This window comes from Anguilla anguilla, chromosome 18 (assembly GCF_013347855.1).
Source record: "Anguilla anguilla isolate fAngAng1 chromosome 18, fAngAng1.pri, whole genome shotgun sequence".
NCBI lineage: Eukaryota > Metazoa > Chordata > Actinopteri > Anguilliformes > Anguillidae > Anguilla > Anguilla anguilla.
This window is the reverse complement of record NC_049218.1, coordinates 12,424,659-12,445,484: the sequence shown is the minus strand read 5'-3', so window position 1 is coordinate 12,445,484 and position 20,826 is coordinate 12,424,659. Positions and strand designations below refer to the sequence as shown.

At 43.7% G+C, this 20,826-nt stretch overlaps 1 long non-coding RNA gene across 3 annotated transcripts in view; it reads left to right on the top strand.

Moving 5' to 3' along the window:
- LOC118217816 overlaps positions 1–19,408 on the top strand; it is a 36,490-nt gene extending 17,082 nt beyond the window's left edge. For 2 of the 3 annotated variants that reach the window (XR_004763309.1, XR_004763308.1), the window contains 2 exons: positions 5,395–5,449; positions 6,960–7,300. This is a non-coding gene — a long non-coding RNA (uncharacterized LOC118217816). Of the gene's footprint in view, positions 1–5,394; positions 5,450–6,959; positions 7,301–18,554; positions 18,737–19,146 lie in introns of those variants that run through there. The other variant, XR_004763310.1, reaches the window with a different exon arrangement.
- The last annotated feature ends 1,418 nt before the right edge of the window (positions 19,409–20,826 follow it).

The following is a 20,826-nucleotide window of genomic DNA, read 5'->3' as shown; positions in this document are numbered from 1 at the left end:
TTTTATGGGGAAACCTACTTGAAAACCATAAAGAACAGTGACAGAACACATCTCCGCAGCTCCATTTGGTTTTAAAAAAAGGCTTCCTGCTCAGAAGCGGTTCTCCTCCACCTTTTTGTGTTTTCTGAGAATCTCGTCGTATCAGAGCGGAGGGGCTGGCAGCTGCCAGGATTCCGCTGCGGTTCTGGAGACTTTAACGGGGACGAGGCTCGGGAAATGCGCTCCTTCCGCGCTCGTCGCCATGGCGGGTGACAAATGAAAAATGGAACGTTTCCTCTGATGAATGAAGGCACCTTCCAGCCGTTATTCATAAGTGTGCGCATTAGTAAAGTGTTTCGTTTTACCAAAGCACGAAAAGACAAGGGAGTAAAACTAGACGCTTTAGCCTGGCATATCGCTACGCTTTCATAGTCTGCCTGGAACGCCAAACCTAACCGAGTAAAAGCATAAACACCCCAACTCGCAGTCTTTCATTTTTTCTTTCTTTTTTTTAAATTGAGCTGAACACACTCCTGCCAATCACTTATAATTGGATAAGGAATGGTGAGGGATGGGCAGTTTATAAATAATTTCAAAAGAAGGAGCGGAAGTGGCGCTGTGGAGACGCCTGCGCCTTAAGGAATGATTCGGCATTACTGGGGCGGGGGGCGAGGGGGGCTTCGCAGCGAGGCTTCTCTATGGGGGGTGGGGTGGGGTGGGGTGCGGCAGGAGCAGAGAAGCCGTTTTCGTGGCTCTCCATGCACCCCTGTCTGTGAGCAGTGTGGGGGTGGGTCTGCCACTCCGCCTGGGAGATCTCATTATGCCCCTCGTCAGCTGTAAGGAATGCGGTGGTCAGCCTGCTAAACGTGGCCACGCTGGCGCTGTGCTGCCTGATCCATTAGGGGCATCCAGCCCTCCTTCCTCCACCGTCCCCTCTGGTCTGTTTTTAATGTGGGCCGGTTTCCGTGGAAACGCTGCAGCGCGGGCAGGCCGGTTCACCACCGTTGCATTTTGGAGGGCTGACTGCTGTGCCTCCTGAAAATGAGTGAATAAATGAAATGTAAAACACAAAGCACAAGGCTTACAAATAACCAATATAAAGAAAGCTCAAAGTTTTTGTGATTAAAAAAAAATATATATAATTTCTAAAATTGTTTTATACTTGTTGACTCATCCTCCACATCTTCTGCACTGTCCGTACATAACTGGGAATGACATTAATGGCAAAAGAGGAAGGGACTGAGTTGTGGGTTATGGCTCAGTCCACCAATCAAAATCACAGGGCATTTCTTCTCTAGCTCCCTGAAGTCCCCTCTTGCTGCTGAATTTAGTGTTGTACTATATTTGGAAACAGTGAGTCATACTCAGTCCTCTGTACTTTCGGGCCAGTGAACAAGGAAAGCGCGGTTTTGATATTTTTCGAGAAAAGATACTCTTTCAGAGCTGATTTCACACTTGAATATTTTGTGCTTGGTTCTACCAGGGGTAGTCATATAGAAATCTGAATAGATGTGCGTGGTGCCATGAAGGGTGGTGGTGCGCTGTCCCTTCAGCACCCATTTCAGAGCTGCTGCCTGTGAGAGCTGCAGAACCATGGACAGCGCCGGCTCCACTCACAGCTAAGGCAGCAGCTGTAGCCCATTGTAGTTTTCACAGCTGTGGCCCATTGCCTAATTATAGCACTTTATAAAAGGCCTTGCTCCCAGGCCTAAAGAGGAGATGTGACTGTTGTTGGTAGGTTGCTTTGCCGGGAAAGTTTTTGTTTCTCGTATAATAATTTCTAAGTTTCTGAAGTGTGTTTTGCCTTGTTTTAAGTTCCTGGGCTCAAAGGTGGTAAGCCAAACATTTTGGTTTTGTCTTTGCCATTTGTGACACTGTGGGCCACCCCAGCACTGCGTGGCAATGGTTAGCCTTAAACATGCCATTTTCAGTTGGTGTAATTTTCAGTTCCATTAGATACAACCGCAGGCAGTGACACACAATCAATTTCCTGATCTCCAGCGCAAAGGCGCTGGAGGTTTTTCTGCATGCTTCTAATATACTGATGAGTAGCTGGGTGTTGGGTTCAAATAAAAAATTGAGATGAAAGCAATCTCATCAAAAAAGGCAAAAATTCCATGCAAGTTTTCAGGAAGCAATTTCATTTGAAACATTTAGTGCATTCAGTGTCAGCCTGGAGTCTGGATTACACTTGGCTACATGGAGGGAAGGTACTGACCTCTAAGAAATGAATAAAAGAAAAAGAGGGAGATGGGGAGGAGGCTAGCACAAGAGGGTGTGGAGTGGTCATTTGTTTATACTTATTAGCAAAACTGGTTTTGGAGGTAATGACACTGAAGTTGTCTGCAAAATGTTGAATATATGTTTGAAACTGCATATAGTAATGGCACCTAAATATGTAAGATGCTTTGTGTTAATGTGATCAAAAATCTCTCCTTGCTTTTTCTCTCTCTCTCCCCCCTTTCTCTCCCTCTCTATCTGTCTGTCCCTCTCTCCCTCTCTATCTGTCTGTCCGTCTCTCTCTCTCTCTCTCTGCCCCCCCCCCCCCCAATCTCTCTCTCTCTCTCCCCCTCCCTCCCTCCCTCCCAACTGCCGAACCTTGCAAGCCCAGGCCTCCAGCACTGTGTGGTACCGGACCCTGTACACGGGCGTGCAGAGATGCCCCGCCCCCTGCCCCCCCTCCTCGTAGTGTCTCGGCTGAGTCACAGCAGCAGGGTGTGGCAGCGGAGCAGAACACAGCGCGCGGTAGGCTAAGCCACGCTGCTTTCTGTCAGCTGCCCTGAAGCGTCTCCCTGCTGAGCGAGTGATTGATGGAGGGGAACCCATTTAAGGATGTCACGCTATCCTCGCCCACCGTACCGCCCCCCTCCCCCCTCCCCCCGCCCCATTACCTCCCTGGACCTGCTCCTCCCGTCTGGATCAGGTTGAAATGGGGGGGGGGGGGGGCTGGTAAAAGAGGGGGAGCTCAGGGCGATGGGAAGCTTTATTTATCCAGGAGGAGACCATGTGTCCATCAGAGCAGCTCGCGGGGATGGAAGGGGTGGAGGAGCACCAACCGCGCGTCGTGTCAGTGCACAGCGACGGCCAGTCGAGACCCGTTCCCAAAATAGACGGAGGAAAGGGTCATGTTGTGCTGTATCTTTGGAATGCCTTCTGTCAGAGTGTAAGTCCAGGAGGTGCTCTGAGCCCATATGGCTAACCGGGCTATCGGGGCTGTTAGCAGTGTACAAGGCTAGAGGTCAAGTGACTAAGTAGCCTATTTGCGGATCGGTACAAATGGCGCATTGGCAGGAGGTTGCAAGCCCTTCGCTTCAGTGTGCCCAGAATGCCACAGGATGGGGAGGCTTGAGAGTGAGAGTGTTTTTCTCCACCATGTTCATACTCGTGGTGTAGAATCTGATCGTGTCTGCTTCTTATTCCACCTGAACATGCGGGGGAACGCATGTCTCTCCTTTCTTCCCCGCTCCATTGTTGTAGTCTCATGCCCTCTTTTTCAAGAGAGGGGTCTCGAGTTCAAATCCATCATCCGCTGATCACTCCAGCAAGATAGCGGCTTGGCAGATGTCCGATCGATTCATCTTTCAGCGGCTCGGTCCCCTCCCCTCCAGGCTGGTTTACGCTCGCGCTTGATGTGATGTGCGTATTTATAGCGAGTATAGATTCTGAGTCTTTTTGTATGAAAAGGCTGCTGTTGTAGCATTAATCCGTCGGGCGGTGACATCACTGCCATTGTCCCGATGCGGCGAGTCGCTGAGCTCTCGGGTAAAAACGCCTCTTGTTTACTCCTCAGATAATCTCTTCTTGCTCATCTCTGTTTGGTTTTCCGTGCCCGCGTGTACACTGAGATTAGCGGAGAGCCCTGGATTCCCGCGCTCCCTCCCCGCTGGCTGCTGCGTTAACGTTCTCTATGCGTGTGCGCCGCACAGTGGCTCGGGAGTCCTTAATTCACCGAGCGGTGTCCTCGCCGGTTCTGCCGGGACGCGGGACCCATGCTGTCTCCCCTGGCACGGTCTGTTTGCTGCATTTGCATGTGCTGCGGCAGTGTCTGAAGCAGGACGGTATCTTATTATTACCATATCTTATTCTTTTACTTATTTAAAAGAATAAGCAAAGTTTATTCCCCTGTTTTTGAAGTATCTGTAAAAATGATCTTTTTTTAAAAAATCCTGTATTTTAGAATGCACTTTCTTATCTTAAACATTTCTTATCCTTATCCTTACTCGCTTCTGCTTGAACCTCATCTTTTGGATTAACTTAAGTGATTTCACATGAATAAAAATGTATTTGAATATATACACACACACACCCAAGCACAAAGGAACATGAATGCTTGCTCACCCATTCAATCAGATACCCCCCTTGCACACAGCCTTCATCCTCTTCCAGATGGATGTAAATGACATCACTGACACCCCCCCCCCGGAATATTTCATCACTCCCCAGTGGTCTTGCTCGCCCTGGTCTGGTACTCGGAACGCTCAGGACCTGAGAGATGAGCCCGTTTGTGCGTTCGGGTGGCGGTGGTACCTGCAGCGAACTGTTATTAACCCTCCTGAGGAGACCTGCTGCGAGGGATTCTGTGCCTCGGACTAATCAGCCCCCCCGGCTCACTCTTCATCTCGCTGCGGGGAGGGGGGGAGGGGGGGACCGAGCGAATGAGTCGATAAATGGAAAAGATAAAGCCAGGGGTGTGTGGCAGGTGTGCGAATGAAAGATTTCTGATTTGAATACAGTCGGTGACGCGAGATGGCCAGCGATCAAAGCACTGTGTGCCACATTCAGATTACCCGCGCGTCAGGGTAGATTGAAAACATTATCTAATAACAAGCATATTATTATTTTTAACTGATTTAAAATGTTATTTGGTTGTATTTCTGCAAACCTAAAGCTGCCAAAGTCCTCTCTGTAGATCCATGGCAATGATTCTCAGTGGCACTTCTGTTGTGACAAGGTTTGCTTTCATCAAAGCAGTGCAAACTAGTCTAACCCTTTGTTATATGACTAGGGACATTTGTCTCTATCCTTTTACTCACCGGGATCTACACAGGGATTAAATTCAATCATTATCCTTCAGGGGTACCTATAGGTGCTAGCGCAGCATAATCAAGTGCATATGTATACGACTGACTGGCTAATTGCGAAATTCACATAAGCGGTTAGTTGACCCAATATGGGGAGAGGGCAAGGAAGGAGGGTGCATGTCTTTGGGAGTGCAGCAATATCCACCTGATGCACTTCACACAGGGGTCCTGGGTAATTTGACTGAATTCACCTTGTGAGCATCATTTGGAAAGCATTATTGGTCATCCTCTGTGCTTAAGCAGTGGTAACTATAGTAGATGACTGGGGTTGTGAAATCAGGGTAATTGTTTGACATGTGGCTTAACTAAATGGCTGTAAACCTCTTGTTGGCAGAGGACTGAAGAACATCATGAGGAAATGACTGTAGATGAAACTGGTGGACCATCTGGTGAGTCATAACTCATGGCAATGCACAGTTGAGAAATTCAGTTTTATTACACGGAAATTATAGATATTAGATTGCAATGCAAGCATATCATTTTAGAAATGTCACTAGGAGTTGTTTTCCCCCCTTTTGTATCATGTATGCATTTTTAATTAAACATTTAGCTGAATGTTTAGGTTAAGCGCCCAGGCTACTTTTCCAGTAAACTGCATCAGTGTTGCCCATCTCAGTAATGCAATATACTTGGCCTTTTCTGTTCTCTACATGCAGAATATGTGTGAAATATAGAGCATTAGACCTTGGTGGAGCCATGCTCTATGCTTCGCAGAAACACAAAGAATTGGACTGTTTTGTAGATATTTACTCATTTTTATATGATCAGGGGGTAATGGTATGGTGTAAGTTGTACTGAATTTAGATGAGGTTCAACCCATTTATATGTAAGTAATATCAAATGGCTATATGGTGTGTATGGGCTCAGCTCTCCAGTGTGGCTCAAGCTCTGAAGCATTCAGTTGTAGTGCAGGAGGGTAATAACTGCACTCAGCTGAATTGAGTTGCCCTGCTCGCTGTGCCATGATGTGATTCTGTTAGATAAGAGAGGTACCCTGTCTGGCAACGGTAGCAAAGCCTAGATTACCTGATCTGCTAGACTGGTGAGGCCCGTCAGACATTTAAGAAAGCAAAGATTTCATAATCCACTGAAATGCCCTGTCCTACCGAAATGGAGATGCTATGATCTGCTGAACTGACTCTCCCTGTCAAACATTATTCACAAACCAAGATGCTGAAATCCATTACACTGAGATGCCCTGTCAGGCATAATTAACATAACCTACGTGGTGTGATCTATTGGGCTGAAGTGTCCTATGAGACATTATTGACAAACCCAAGATGTTATGATCCATTAAACTCAGACAGAAATGTGATACTTTCAGCTCCAACATTTTAATTTGAGTAAACAAACAATGATGGTTCCGATATTCCCCTTGTAACCGAGTAACTCCTTGCGACTCGTGCATACGCAGGAACAAGCTCACCTTACTATAAAGCCATTTTAAACGCAAGCTATTATGTTTTCATAAACAATGCAATATACATGATGAAGCGCTTCGCCTGCGGTATGCTGGGGAAAAACAAAATGATTACTGAAAACATCACAGTGACTTAATTAATCTAAGGCGAACTGAGGGAATCTGAGGAGCAGAGAGAAGGCAGTTTTCCTGTGGGAGACGTATAAGATCTGTACTCTAAAAACATTAACTCTAAATGGGCTCGCCACAGAACACAATGTTAAGTGACATTAACTTCTTGTAAATGTTCTGTGCTTCACCGCTTTAATTTAAAAGTTTGAAGACTGAAGAAAACCGCAATTAACAGGGAAAGGTTGAAGCTATTTTTTCTCGTTTAATTTTCTTTCACTGAGGCAGGATCAGGGTCAGCTTTGATTATTTAAATAAAAATTTTTAAAAAATTGAATGCCTTCTGGTTTTCTGTTGTTCTTTTGATACAGATGACTGACTGTTGGATCTTATTTTTTCTACATCTACGCCCTCAAATTCTCTGTATTTAAATAACTGTCTCTGATATGAATAGCTGGCACCTTTGAGCAGCTCTGAATATGGGAAGCATATATTCACAGCGATGGTTAATTCGGTCAGTGCTTTTGATCCACTGGACTGCAGTGACCTGCCCGCCATCCTCAGAAAAGCAGAGAGGACCCCCTGCAGACCAGACGCTCGGTTCTGTTTTTCACGGAGCCGTTACTTCTCATAAGAGCAGGGGGGGAAACTTCATGTAGCCTCAGGAAAATGAATAATGAATCAGATGTGGATTATTTTTCAATGTACTCTATTAAAAATGTCTAAAATCAATAGTCAGTCATTTTTTTCTCTCCGCCAGTTCAGCTTAGGTTACACACAGCGGGCTCCTCTCTTCATTACCCATTCCCCCCCTCCCCTCTTTCTTTCACTCATTCGGTCTGTTCCTTCTCCCGTGAACCCCCCGCTGAGACTCTTCTCTTTATCGTCGTTCCCTAATTTCTCCTCTCCTCTCAGTGTCTCTAAATCTCATTCTTCCCCTGTCTCCATCCCTTAGCCTCTCTGTTCTGCTGCTTCTCGGTTTCCTGTCCCTGTTCCCCACCACTCCCCTCCTCATATTGCAGTCTCTTGCATTTTCTCTCTGTCCATCGTCACGGTTCTCTTCAACAACACCAGTCGTTCTTTTTTATTTGCTCCCCCCATCCATTCCTACTTCTCTCATCCACTCCTGTGCTCTTTCTGCCTTTCCTGGCATCCTTTCCCTTTCTCCCCATTTCATCCTCTCTCTCTCTCCCCTGTGTGCGGAAGGCTCGCAGTGTCCAGCGTTTCTCTCTCATTGTTTGAGCCGGGGCCCTGGCAGGGCTGAGACGCCCAATCAAAGCCCTTTGTCTGCCGCTCTTTAAAAGGATCATTTCCTATTAATGAAGAGCTCTTAACAGCAGTGGCACCCATTGTGAAACTGGAGCGAGGGAACTACTGAGCGGGTCTCGAACTTTTGAGTGAATCAATTTGGCTACTTACCTAGGGGAGGGAGAGGGTGGGGGCTCAGCGAAGGCTGCGGCAGTAATGGGCAGAATGAAAATGAGGCTCATTCCCGATCGCAGTCTCCTAATCCTGCTTAGCAGAGTCTCTTACCCCTTTGAGAGATTCAGTTACTCTCCTGTCAGATTATTGCACGTACTTATTCAATCTGCACGCTCGTGGGATTTTTTTGTACGTATTCTGATTAATGCAGACTGCACACACATTTATTTGTATACTTTTTTTTTCTAGCATGAAAGCTCACGCCTTCATCAGGAACATATTATGCTGTTAAAATCAATGCAAATAAATGTCTGTGTGCAGTCTGCATTTTTCATCAGTTTGTAATTGTTTGAGAGACCGGGACCTTAATCTTTTGTGCGGGTGTGATGAGCAGTTCTGTTTTTGAGAGATTTTTGATTGCGGTTTTTACAATTTGAATGAAATAAAGAACACAGACTGAACACTGGGTGCCATTACAGTATGTATACAGTTTCGAATGTGCATTCAACATTTTGCAGATGAATTTGTGAAGTTATTTCCTCCAATTTTGCTAACAAGTATGAACAAATTACCAATCTTCTACACCCTCTTGTGCTAGCCTCCTCCCTTTCTCCACCCTTTTCTTTTATTCATTTTTTTTTTAGGTCAGTTCCTTTCCTCCATGTAGCCAAGTGTAATCCAGACTCCAGGCTTACACTGAATGCACTCTTTCCCTCATTTCATTTTTTTAAAAATTTGAATCCCACACCCAGCTACTCATCAGTGTATTAACAGCATTAGAAAGAGAGGGTGAGAAAAAGGACGAAGAAGGACAGAAGAGAGGGTGCTGTGAGAAAAGGAGATTGAGAGAAAACGAGGACGAGAGGAACGGAGACGAAGGCAAGGAACAGGTGAGAACAAGTACAGGGAAGGACGGACAGGAAGAGAGGGAAGGGAGGGTGGGAGACATCAGAGAAGAAGAGAGAGTTTACAGCAGTCACTGGCCTTCGGTGAGAACCTCTGTCAGCCATTTGTGGGGCTAACGAACCCCCGTAACATCTAACGTAAAGACCAGCAGTGCTAACCAACCCCAAAGCAGAGTAAACCTAATTATAAAACAGAGCAAAAAATCCTTGTGTTGCTACTAGTACACAAAGCCTATATTCTGGATAGAAACATGGAACACAGGACATAGAAACAAAAAACAACTCGAGGTAGAATGTTGTAAAGCCCCTAAAAAGAGAGGAAGAGAAATCTCCATCCATCCATCTTAGATATGTGTAATAGGGTGCACAGCCCTTTCCTGAGAGCTCTGGGTGATTAAGAGGGAAGGTGCGGCGTTCACGTGTTTGTTTACTGTGTGCTGCATCACTTGCGTCATACATGCATACATCTGCCTCCAGGAACCGAGCTCTGGGCCTCTCTGCAGCATTACTGAAAGTTTTCCTTGAGCAGGCACATTTAAGAGGGTGTGTTGAGAGTGTGTAAGATTTTTAATCTCCCACTCTTTTCTGTGCCGTGGAGAAGGAAGAAGGACTTTTCCCACGGATGAGAACTCTTTTACAAGCTGCGCATCAGGAGGTTGAGAGGATCTGTAGGAGGCGTAAACAGCACCTCCTCCTTCAGCTATTTTTGACTGTTTGAAACGGCTATGTTTGCATTTCATAAGGAAATGATGGCAAGCCTCTATGTGATTTGTGCCTGTATGTGGGCTTATTAATGCACTGATCTGCGTGCGCGCGTGTGTGTGTGTGTGTGCCCCTGCGCAGGCACGTGTTGTATTAATTAATTTTTGTTCGCCGCACATCCCACTCACGCAAGGGTTTGCTGGAGCTGAGGTGCTCCTCCGCTGCTTTCAAGCCAAATATTCTTATTTACGCAACACCGGGCACACAGTACTACTGGAGAGGTATCGCTGACTGGAAGAAGGACTCACCAAAAACAGCTGCTGCCCTATGGGAAAGTGCCACACGTTTAGGAGGAATACAGCGGTGATTAGGTCAACTGAGTCCCGCCGCAACAGACTCCCAGCCACAGTCCTGGGCTGACGCGGCTGTGCTGCATAATGAACGCGTGTATGTGCATGCGCATATCTGGATGTGTTGCAGTGCCTGCGCGTGCAGGCTGTGCGTTCACAGGCGTGACTGCGCAGTGCTGTGCAGATTTAAAGCTGGGCAGCTGAGAGTCGTTTGGGGAAAGTTTTATGGGAGAAGAGTAATTGCTCCATTCCGTAGGACAGAAATGGAATTGGGGGAAAAAGGGGCCAGTTTTCAGATCTGCAGATGTTAATCAAAGGGACAGGTTTACAGGTGTTTAAGCCAAGCAGGCCTTTTAAAGGGATAGGGATCTCTGCTCCCCCCACAGCCTGTTACCTACCCTCCATTTTCACAGGGAGAAATGTAGATTAGAATTCAAAGCATAAGACAATCATTTGTCTTGTCTGGCAAGTGACCCAATCCAACCCCCCACCCTTTCAAGAATTTCACTTCTGGGGTTGAAAGGGGTGCCTCAGAATTTTGATATTTTAACTGCATCCCGGCCCCCTCCCCCACCATACCGAAATATATGGGTAATCAAAATTTTGTTCAAAATGTCTTCGTGAACTACAGTCGCACAGAGAACTTTCAAATTCAGTTTTCAATTTAGCTGGAACCCTTCCTTATTTTCAGCTAGCCGGCTGCCATTCTGTGATTCTTTCAATGGAATAATGTGTGTTAGGAGAGGAAGTGTTGACTTCAGCCTGCCCTGTATGGCAGATATGACAATGCAGTTTTTTTTAATGTCCTGTATCTTTCATAAAATCCCAGGCAGGGGACCCTGACCCGGAAGATCACTGTAATTCAGGCCACAGATCCGGCAGGTAGATTAGAGTTTTTCAGTTATATGGAATTACAGGCTATCAAATGGGTGTGCCTTCCAAATACTCCTCATAATAAAATCTGCAGTTGGCATGAATTGGCACATTTAAAAAAAAAAAAAAAAAACTCATAAATCCATACAGATACTACTAGTCAGAATACTCATTGGACTGATGATTTAACCAATTTTGGACTTGACAATCTGTGACTAAAGACTTGCAGATATTCTTTGGGTCAAAATCACAAATTCACCATTTTGCCTGCTGTGAAAACAGACCCAGGGGTTTAAGAAAAGTGTTTATCATAGTGCCATTTAGCATGGACAGTAAAATAATAAAATCCCCAGTGAGACTGATAATGCATGGTATGGTGTTATATCAGCAACATCTAAACCCACTGCTGCAATTGATCTCTGGCTTCAGAGAGTATGGGAGAGATGGATTAGGGCAACCTTACTTCAACGGGTTTGTGTAACATCCAGGAGTGTTACATGCATTACTTATGAACAAGCGTTACCTATTGCCACATTCCATAGAAATCAGTGCGCACCAGCTCTGTCCCTGCGAACAAGCCGTCTGGACCGAAATGCTGTAATGGCTTATCAATTACTGAAAGTAAAGCCTTATAAATCATACGGGCAAATCCGCTCATCCGTCAGTTCCCCTGCGGCGCGGGGGTGGTTACTGTGTGGGCTGAAAAAGCACAGTAATCCAGAAACGTGCATGCTGTTCATAGACTCCTTAATGTGGATTGTATGCATGCATGCACACATGCTCGCTTGTGAAAATTGATACAAGTATATAAGAATATAGCGAAGTTCCTTTGCTGAGGGCGAGCGAGAACGAGAGAGAGCCTGTTAGGCTCTGACACTGTATTAATGGGGTCCCTTGAATCCCGAAGCTTGAACTATTTCAGAAGAACATAAACACGGGGCAACAATTTAGCTAATGGGTGTGAAGCTATACATGTTGCATACGCTGCAATCTGTTGTGGAGTTAAAGGTGCAGATATTGGCACCTGCAGCACCTGGTGAATGCTTGGGATGGGGATGGAGGGCGGTCTGAGAACGCGCAATTTGTGCCACAGCCAGCACCTCAAGGCTAAACTGTATCAATTATTAAAGCATTAAGAGTGTTATTAACCTCGCGGTGCCTGACTGGTTTCCTAATTGCCTGTCTTTAACAAATGATTTATGTTTGTTTTCCTGTTTTACCATCAAATAAATGAATGATTGCATGTTAATCGAAATGTTTGTCAACAATTTATGAAGCCCCTAAAGCAATTTGTTTGTGATTAATTGCAGCCAAAGAACTGAACAGAAATGGTGTTGTCTTAATCTGCACTTTGGTCCAACTCTAGAAAGTCATGCAACTTGGAGGTTGTTGTATATTTTGCATAAAACCTCAAATCATGAAAGCATCTTGTGTCAGGAAGTGTGAAGCTTGTTAATTCTTAATGAGCACTGTCTTGCATGTAATTCAAAATCTGGAATTGAACTGACAAAGAAATCTTTTCATTATGACAATGCTGAGCAGCATTGGGCTTCAGTGCTGTAGGTTCTTGTGGGGTGAAGGGAGCGCAAATATCAGTGTTCCTCACTGCAGCCCTGTGCAAATTAGGCCCTTTCTGTGGTTAGCGCTTATCAATTTTCCTTTATCCTTGAAATGTAATCTGTTTCTAAAAATCAAATTTCAGCAAAGAATTTTGATTGGATGCATGATGGGCGAGAATGATTTTGGCAATCGGCTCGCTGCATTTTAAATAAAGCACTCTGCTGAAAAAGACAGCTTCGTAAATATTCATGAACCGTTTGTGATTTCATCTGCCCTGCTCGGAGAGGTCGCTGTGTGCGAATCTGAAACTGCTGGGCTGCATGTGGATGTGCGTCTGCACATGTTACAACATACAATTCAGAGCCAACAACGAGGATTCTGCATTGGAATCAGAGCCAACATATAGCTGAGATTACTACGTTGAGATCGGAGCCAACCGAGAACTCCTCGCACAGGAGGATTCCCACAATACATCCGAATCAGAGCCAACATTCATAGATTCCATCACTGAAGAGGTTAGCGCATACAAATTGGGGGGCTTTCTTGCCTTTTAATTGCTAAACGATACTTGAAAAGTGGGAAGGGAACCAAATGATCCAAATTCCCACAAAGCAGAAACACTTAGATTGTTTTAAAAAAAAAAAAAAAAAAAAAAAAAAGCATGGAAATCTGTTTTAAGCAGTATGGCAGCCCACTGATTAAGCTGGGGAATATGCTCAGAGCACAAACATGGGGAGAGGGAGGGAGGGGGGTGAGCCCCAGATTGTCGGAGGAGGGAGCTCCGGCTGCATGACAAGTGTGGCTCAGGTGCGGTTTGAAAAACAGAGAGAAACGGGATCTGCTCAGCCGAAAATAACAGGCCGACCCCGGCTAGGGGCAGCCGAGCCCCGCTGATACACCTAAACAGACGGGTGGATAGATGAAAAGGCACAAATAAAGCGCTCCTCGTATCGATGGGAGACGCTTGCCGCCCAAACGGCCGGAGTCTGCTCGGCCCGACGACGACACGTAGAGGAATGAGCTCGCCCGCACGCGCTCTGTTCCCGATTACGAAACCCCCCCCCCCCCCCGCGCCGCCGCCACCCCGTCGAGCACGCCGCCGCTCCTTGGGACGCCTCCAGAAAATGAGATTTCTCACCCCGCCAGTTTCCTCTCCCACTTAGATGATTTTAGTAAATAAATAAACAGCCTTTCCCCGCAAGGCAGGAGAACAGGCCAAATGAACCTCCCTGAAAACGCGGCTTTAAAAATGGATAACATGCATTTTCAGAAAAATAAAATAAACGCATAAATCATAAAGCGCACAGTCCATGTGTTCTTTATGCGGGGTTGAAGTATATATCAATTTTGAATGTGTCACACGTTTGCGGTGTAAGCATTAAAAATACGCTATATAATTTATATAGTTATTCTTGGCAGGTTGTGGTGAGGAATGATGGAGCTTGGAGCTGAGCTGTCACACACGGTGTGTGGGGTCTATCTGCCATTTGATAAAAACGAGAACAAAGAGCTCTGGTAATCCTTCCTTCCCTCTCCAATTCAAGTTCTGTAGCATACAGAACAGAACCGAGTTTAATTATCCTAAAAAGCCTAGTTCTGTAAATGCAGTATTTTCTGTTGGATTGATCCAAAGCACTCATGTCGGAAGATTAGGTGGTTGTGGTTTCCATAATTCCAGTATACCACTGGAATAAACTGGAAATAAATGAAATGAACACCGCCAAATCAGCCACTGGGCCATCGGACTTCTAGCCCGGCTCAGATACGTTCAGCCAACATTACTACGCAATCCAGCTCCAGAAGAGTCTACCCATAGCTTGATTCATGGTGGAACCAAAAAAGGCTCTGTTCTTTCATACACATAAGACACCCAAATACGTAGTCCATTAATGCATGTTCAGTTTATGACATAAACAGTATATGTAAATGTATAGTAACTATATAGTACATTTTGAACAATGCAAGGAACTTATTTTAAGTAATAGCTGTAGCATAGTATTCACGTTACCTTCATACGGCTACAAACTTCCTTGCAAAGTCCCACGGTGCAATGGGGTGATTCTTAAAGACTGATACCGTAGCCATTCAGTCGTCTGATTGCAACCTGCTGAGTCTGTTGTTTACTAGGTTACTGCATGATTTGGTCAGGGTTTTCTTTTTTTTTTTTTTTAATTTTTTTAAAAAGATTGGGCTTTGCTGCATCGACTCACGCAGCTTGCCTTTCAAAATAAAAGTATATGACGAACCTTTTTTTTTCTGGTACAATTTTTGCGGGGACAAGTTTCACTGGTACCAATATTGGGGGCACATAATCCCCTCTGTCCTCCTCGCTTCCTATGCCGTCGTCTGTTTACGCTGATACGCGTTCCCTGAGCTAGGGGTTGCCAGAATTTTTTATCTCAAGGCTCTCATGTACTGACTGCCCTGTGGCTCCCCTGGGACTCCTTTATACGTCCTCGGACACTAGTTCAGGAACTCTGCTCAAATTGTCCACGCAGGTGGAATTCATTGCTGGATACACCAAGCAAGCCAAAGCTCACAAACAAGTAGCGGAGTGCAGAGGCTTTGGCCCTACGAAGGCTAGCCGCGCGCCACAATGGGCACTGTTCCGTTCTGCAGGACTGTGCCTGTCCTTCGCACGACTGAAAGCTCAGCTGAACAGCTGTGCAGTCATCACAGCAAAGTTTACCTTTTCTTTTTTAATGGGCGGATGAGGGATAAGAGACCTGAAATCTCCCATTTGCATGGCTGTCGAGCCCCATCTGTGGTGTGTGGCAGTGACAGCAAGGAATGTGTAAGCCTGAGCTGTAGAATCAGTGCAAAAAATGTGCAGCTCCAGTGTCTCTGTCTCTCTGTCTCTCGGTCTCTTTCAATTTTTTCAATTCAATTCAATTCAATAAGCTTTATTGGCATGGTAAGGGTACACTTACATTGCCAAAGCATTCACTCACATGACAAATATAACAGACAGGCAATAACAATTTAAGTACAATAAACAGAAAAAATATAAAATCCAGACAATCCACAGAAATAAAATTCTACATCTAGAACATAACACATACAAAGTGTCAATTAACTATAATAATGTTACTTTTCTGGTGTCAATGTTACTCCCTGTCCCTCAGTTTGTGGCAAGTGGCAATGTATTGTGCTGCCAAATCTACACATTCCCTTCTTTCTCTTTCGTGCTCTCCCTGTATGCAGAAAAATAACTGAAGGACAATTCACATATAACAGGAGAAGACTTTGTTTTATAGAAAATATAGTTCATAGTCTATAATTATTTACATTTTTTAACAGCTTAGCTTTAGAATTTTCTGTTTTTGTTTTTGCTTGAGGATGCGCTATATTATAATATAGCTTTTTAATGTATTAATATATAACATTTTTATGTATTAAAGTTACCTAAGCTTTAGATTACTCAAGAATGGTGTTCTAGTCTGGGAAAATTGCTGATGACCTGTTGATCCATAGCTATCAGGGAGATTTATTGCATTTTAAACTTTGATATTTGCATATTTTGTAAGTAACTGCTATCTCACAACATACATAAAATAACTTCAGTTACAGATATTATAGATCGTTCTAACTGCATGTAATCTGTTACTACCTCACTGATATTACTAACTAATGTAACTTTTGTAGGCCTCGATAATATGTAGTTAGCATTGTACTAAATGGTATATTTATTAAAGGTTGACACAGCTTAAATCCTAATTGTCAGCTTGACAGATATTGCTTATTACATTACTACATGTTGAATGTAATTTAAACATTTCAGGTAATCACTGCAGCAAAAATGGTACAAGAGATTTGTTCATTTATTTATGAGTTTATGAAAGATATTGACGTGTTGATTCTAAGGATAAAATAATTGAGCACAGTGGAATTCTAGAGTAAAAACCACCATGGCTGGCCTCTTGGATGTATGCTTTTGTTGCACCTTGTTATTTATTAAAATCTATCATGCCATATTCACCTCGTAAGGCATTGGCGGATATACTTTCAATAAACTGTGGGGAACGATGCTAGGTTTTTAATTAAATATAGTAATAGAGTATTATTGCTGAAATGTTGGTTTCCCAAACCCATAGTCCTTCGTTCTTGAGATAGATAAGGATCTCCAGACCTTGCAAATTTATAGAAAGGCTACGAAAGGGTCAGACGACGGAATGTTTTGGTGTGACATTCGGTGAACGTCACCATCTCACATTCACGGGGTCAACCACGAAAATCCGGTGGGTATAGAACCCCCATGGGAACCATGTTCTTCACGATGAACACGAGTAATGGCAGAGACTTTGCGACTCTGGAGGAGACACTGTTAAAGCAGAAAAGAACAGACTTATACTTTTATAACGCGTACCACACACCCACAGGTGAGAGGCCGTTTATGGAGGAGGTGAGAAGAGGGATTACGCTGTCTCAGGTGGTGGGAGGGGGAGATATTTATACACACCAGGCCCACCCACACTTTGCGTTTCTTCCTGCAAACTTTCTGTCACATTATCTTATTTCTCCTTTTGTTTTTCAGGGCCCCCGAACAATATTGTTTGCAACCCTTACAAATGTATGAAAGGCTGCTCCGCTCCTCCTCTACAGTGTGTCACACATCAAAGCATCTGTGACAAGGAGCGACACACTTCACTTAATGAATTATTCATTTTTCTCATTCAATTTTTTATCATCTCGACAAGTAAAACCCCCCAACCCCCCACTGGGCATCTGTATGAGCTTTCTTCTCATCTGTTTCCAGAAAGGGAGAGATTTTCTTTCATTGTTGTTATTGGTGTTCGATTATTTATTCATCTTTGGAAAATGGATGAATAATAAAATGTTATGCCATTTGATTCACATGGCTTGAAATTGCTTAGAATCCCCAAATTTAATTTCAATCAGTCATGCAGTACTAGTCAATTTTAACTGATCACAGAAAATATTTTTTAAAATAAAATCATATGCTGTAAAGCCTGTAATGACTGCTTTAAAAAAAAAAAAAATCAGTGTTAGCTGGACTGTAATATCTGAATGTTGATGACATTAAAAAACTGAAACATTTATCCCATCCCCTTTCAAATGGAGTATATTTTTTCAATTTCAGTTTTTTTAAATAAAAAATTGGCTCGCTCCAAGGCAGTAAACTATAGATGTGAACATGACTCACAACTGGAATATTTTGTAAAGAACATATGTCAATAAGTATGAAATGGGATACAATAAATATGACCAAATACCCAGAATGGCATACATTTACAAAATGGTTAAGAGAGACACTATAACATCTTGATCACATTCTCTCCAGATTTTCTGTGGTCCCTTGAAATAATGTCACTCCCTCTCCATAGTTCATTTCCCTGTGCCTCCATGGCCAGGTAGTTTTAATACCTTAGGCCCACTCATGGACCCTCTGATCTATCACTTTGCCCTTCCTGGCGCAAAACCTGGCAATGACAAATTACGAGGCAAATACAGCAACGATGAAACGAGTTTGACACACGATAAAGAGACTATGGGCTATAATGGAATGTGTTTGACAAATGATAAAATGAGTATGACATGACAGAAAAGAAACAGAAGGTCATGAAATGATTATGACATGTAATGACAATGACATATTCTGCTCTCCAAATGCTGTGTGATTAAGTGGTGACAGCATGATCTGTAATGAGCCTTCATATTAAAGACCTAAATGTATAATTTAGTCCAAAATTTGAGATAGGTCATTAAGAGGACATAAAACAGCTCTGCTTGACATCCACACCCCGGTAGATTCTAAGTATCCAGGTGCACCTTATTCACAGGAACAGGCAGGTACTGTACAGAATTCCACGAATTGACATGAATTGCTACAAAGCATTTATCGGACCTATCATTTATGAGAAAATGATTCTTAGAATTGTGACAAAATTTGCTGATGCTGATTCGCAAGTCAGCTGGGCAGGATGGGGGGTAGCGATGGCAAGATTCAGCCGGTATTCCTTTGGAGTTTTTTTTTAGTTTTTTTAGAAAGGACCTTGCTTGTCATCATTTAGCTTAGTTCACTGTGTTCCTTCCTAAGCCTCCCTACTCTTGTACTTTTTGATTTTCTTCAGTGTTATCCCCTAGGTTGTCTCGCTGCGCAGAGACCAACTGTCTACCCTGCGTGTGTTTCCAGGTTCCCTGTGGTTGGAGGCATGGCATTGCAAACACAAAAACAAGCAGCTGCCAGCAAAGTGCTTGTCACACATACGGCTGGCGCAGAGCTAATAGAACAGAGGCCTCGGGGTGGTGTCAGCATGTCTAAACTTACCGCCATTGCCTTGGTGATCAGCAACCGTATGCCTGCTCCCAGAGACAGTGAGTGCTGGCGAGTCCACAGACTTTTTTAGGATTCAGCACGGGGGCTGTTTTATATGTTGCTCAGTCAGTACCAGGCTTCTAGTCTCCCCCCTTTCTCCCTCTCTCTTTCTCTTAAAAAGTCTCCCTTTTTCTCTTGTTCCCCCTTCCCCCGCCCCACTCTGTTTTTCCCCTCTGTTTCTCACTCTCACCGCTTTGTTTCATCCTATATGTATGTATGTGTCTTGTGTGAATCCACAATCCAACTTTGTGTATGATTTTTTTTTTTTAGAAGCAGATCAGGAAGAATTGGCTTCCCTAAACTGGATTTTAAAATTCAAAGTTCTTCAGCTCTCTCACTGTTTCCCTGACACTCCCTGGTCTCTCTCTCTCTCTCTCTCTCTCTCTCTCTCTCTCTCTGCTTGATGCAGAGTCACGTCACTCTCTCATTCATCAGGACCCTCAGCACCACCTCGGACTCGGCAGTCTTGGGATTCGCCTCTCGGTTTGTTTGCAGACGACCGGGGAGAGTGATCAAATGTTTGCCTTTCAGATTACCATGCAAAGTCTGGCTGGGAAAGTGCAAATACCTCAGAGATGGAATGCATGTCAACATGGTGTCTATATGTAGACGTTTTGTTCTAGACAAATGCTTTAAACACCTTTTACACTTTTTTTTTTTGTTTGATGTTGTCATAATGATTACTGATATCAAAGCAAAGCTGAGTAGCGTTAGCAATGAGGTATCTTTTGAAAACAGCACATTTTTGAGCATGTTATTCAGCTGATGTGCGCTACCAGCCTGGTCCAGATTTCCTAAATATTTGCGCTCTCGTGAAACCTCGAGAGAGCACACAGAAACGTACAAGGATGTTTACCAAACCATGCAATGCTATTTGCATGTATTAAACATTAAAGTGTGGATTTTTGCTCTCTGCGCCTTACCCTCCACACATTTGCAATTATGGATTTTCTGACAGAATTATGCACACACTATGTGTGTGGATTATTGCATATATATTTAAAAAAATTAAATTCATGGGAACTGCTATTAATTTGGGACCTGAAACACTTTGTTTGTAATGTCTGAACAAAAATGTATCTATATAAATGTACAAGTTTGAAAGGCATAATGTGTGTATGTATTCCGCACAATTAGAGGATAGGGTTGTAATATTTTATCCATTTCTAAGGGAGATCTCTGGTTGCTGATCAGAATCCCTTTGATACAACTGGAGACATTTGTTTTAATTTGTTTTAATTTAAATAAATTAAAGCAAATGTTTTACGGCTTTCAAATGTGTGCTCAGATTTTACCTCTGTCCTTCTGGCTTACCATCTCAAAATGAACCCAAAGCATGCTCACTGTGTATAAGCAAGTTATGTGGTGTGGCTTCAAGGAGTCACAACCACGATTGTGAACATGAAACAAATTGGATAAAGCTGGATTTTAGGCAAGCAGTACTGAAAGAAATTGTGACACTGCCCATACTTATTCATTTAGTCAAAGTGGACTGTGGCAATTATAAATACCCACCTGTCATGACCGATGAGGTGCGTGCCGTTAATGGCAACTAGCCATTTAAAGATCCAATTTGTCGCTGTATTATTTTACTAATTATTGAATAATCATTTTCAGTAAATGTGTCACTCACCTGAGGAACACTGCATGATCATTTTCACAAGAGTAATTTTTCAAACAGCCTCAAACACCTTTCTTTGTAAATTACCCCATCAGTGAATTTTCTGACATATAAAACCACACCTTTGCTAATAATAATAATAATACATAAAATTTTAGGAACTCCAGCCTTTGTAAAGAGGAACACTACCAACTGAACCGTACAGTTTACTCGACCAAAAGCCAAAGTGTACATTTTTGATCGTGTACCAGAGGAATTTTTTTGACTGACAAGAGAGAAAGGTGAAATCCAGACCCAGGAATAAAATGAACCCTCCGTTTCCTTTTTTACTGGCAGGTACAGTGTCAGTTGAGCGCTCTTGTGCGCTTTAGAATTAAAAACGCATTTCTTTGGCGAGTGGATTTGCACACCGCGGTCCTCCCTTGGGCCTGCTTGCTGTCTCCAAAGGCGAGATCAGAGGTGAGTGTT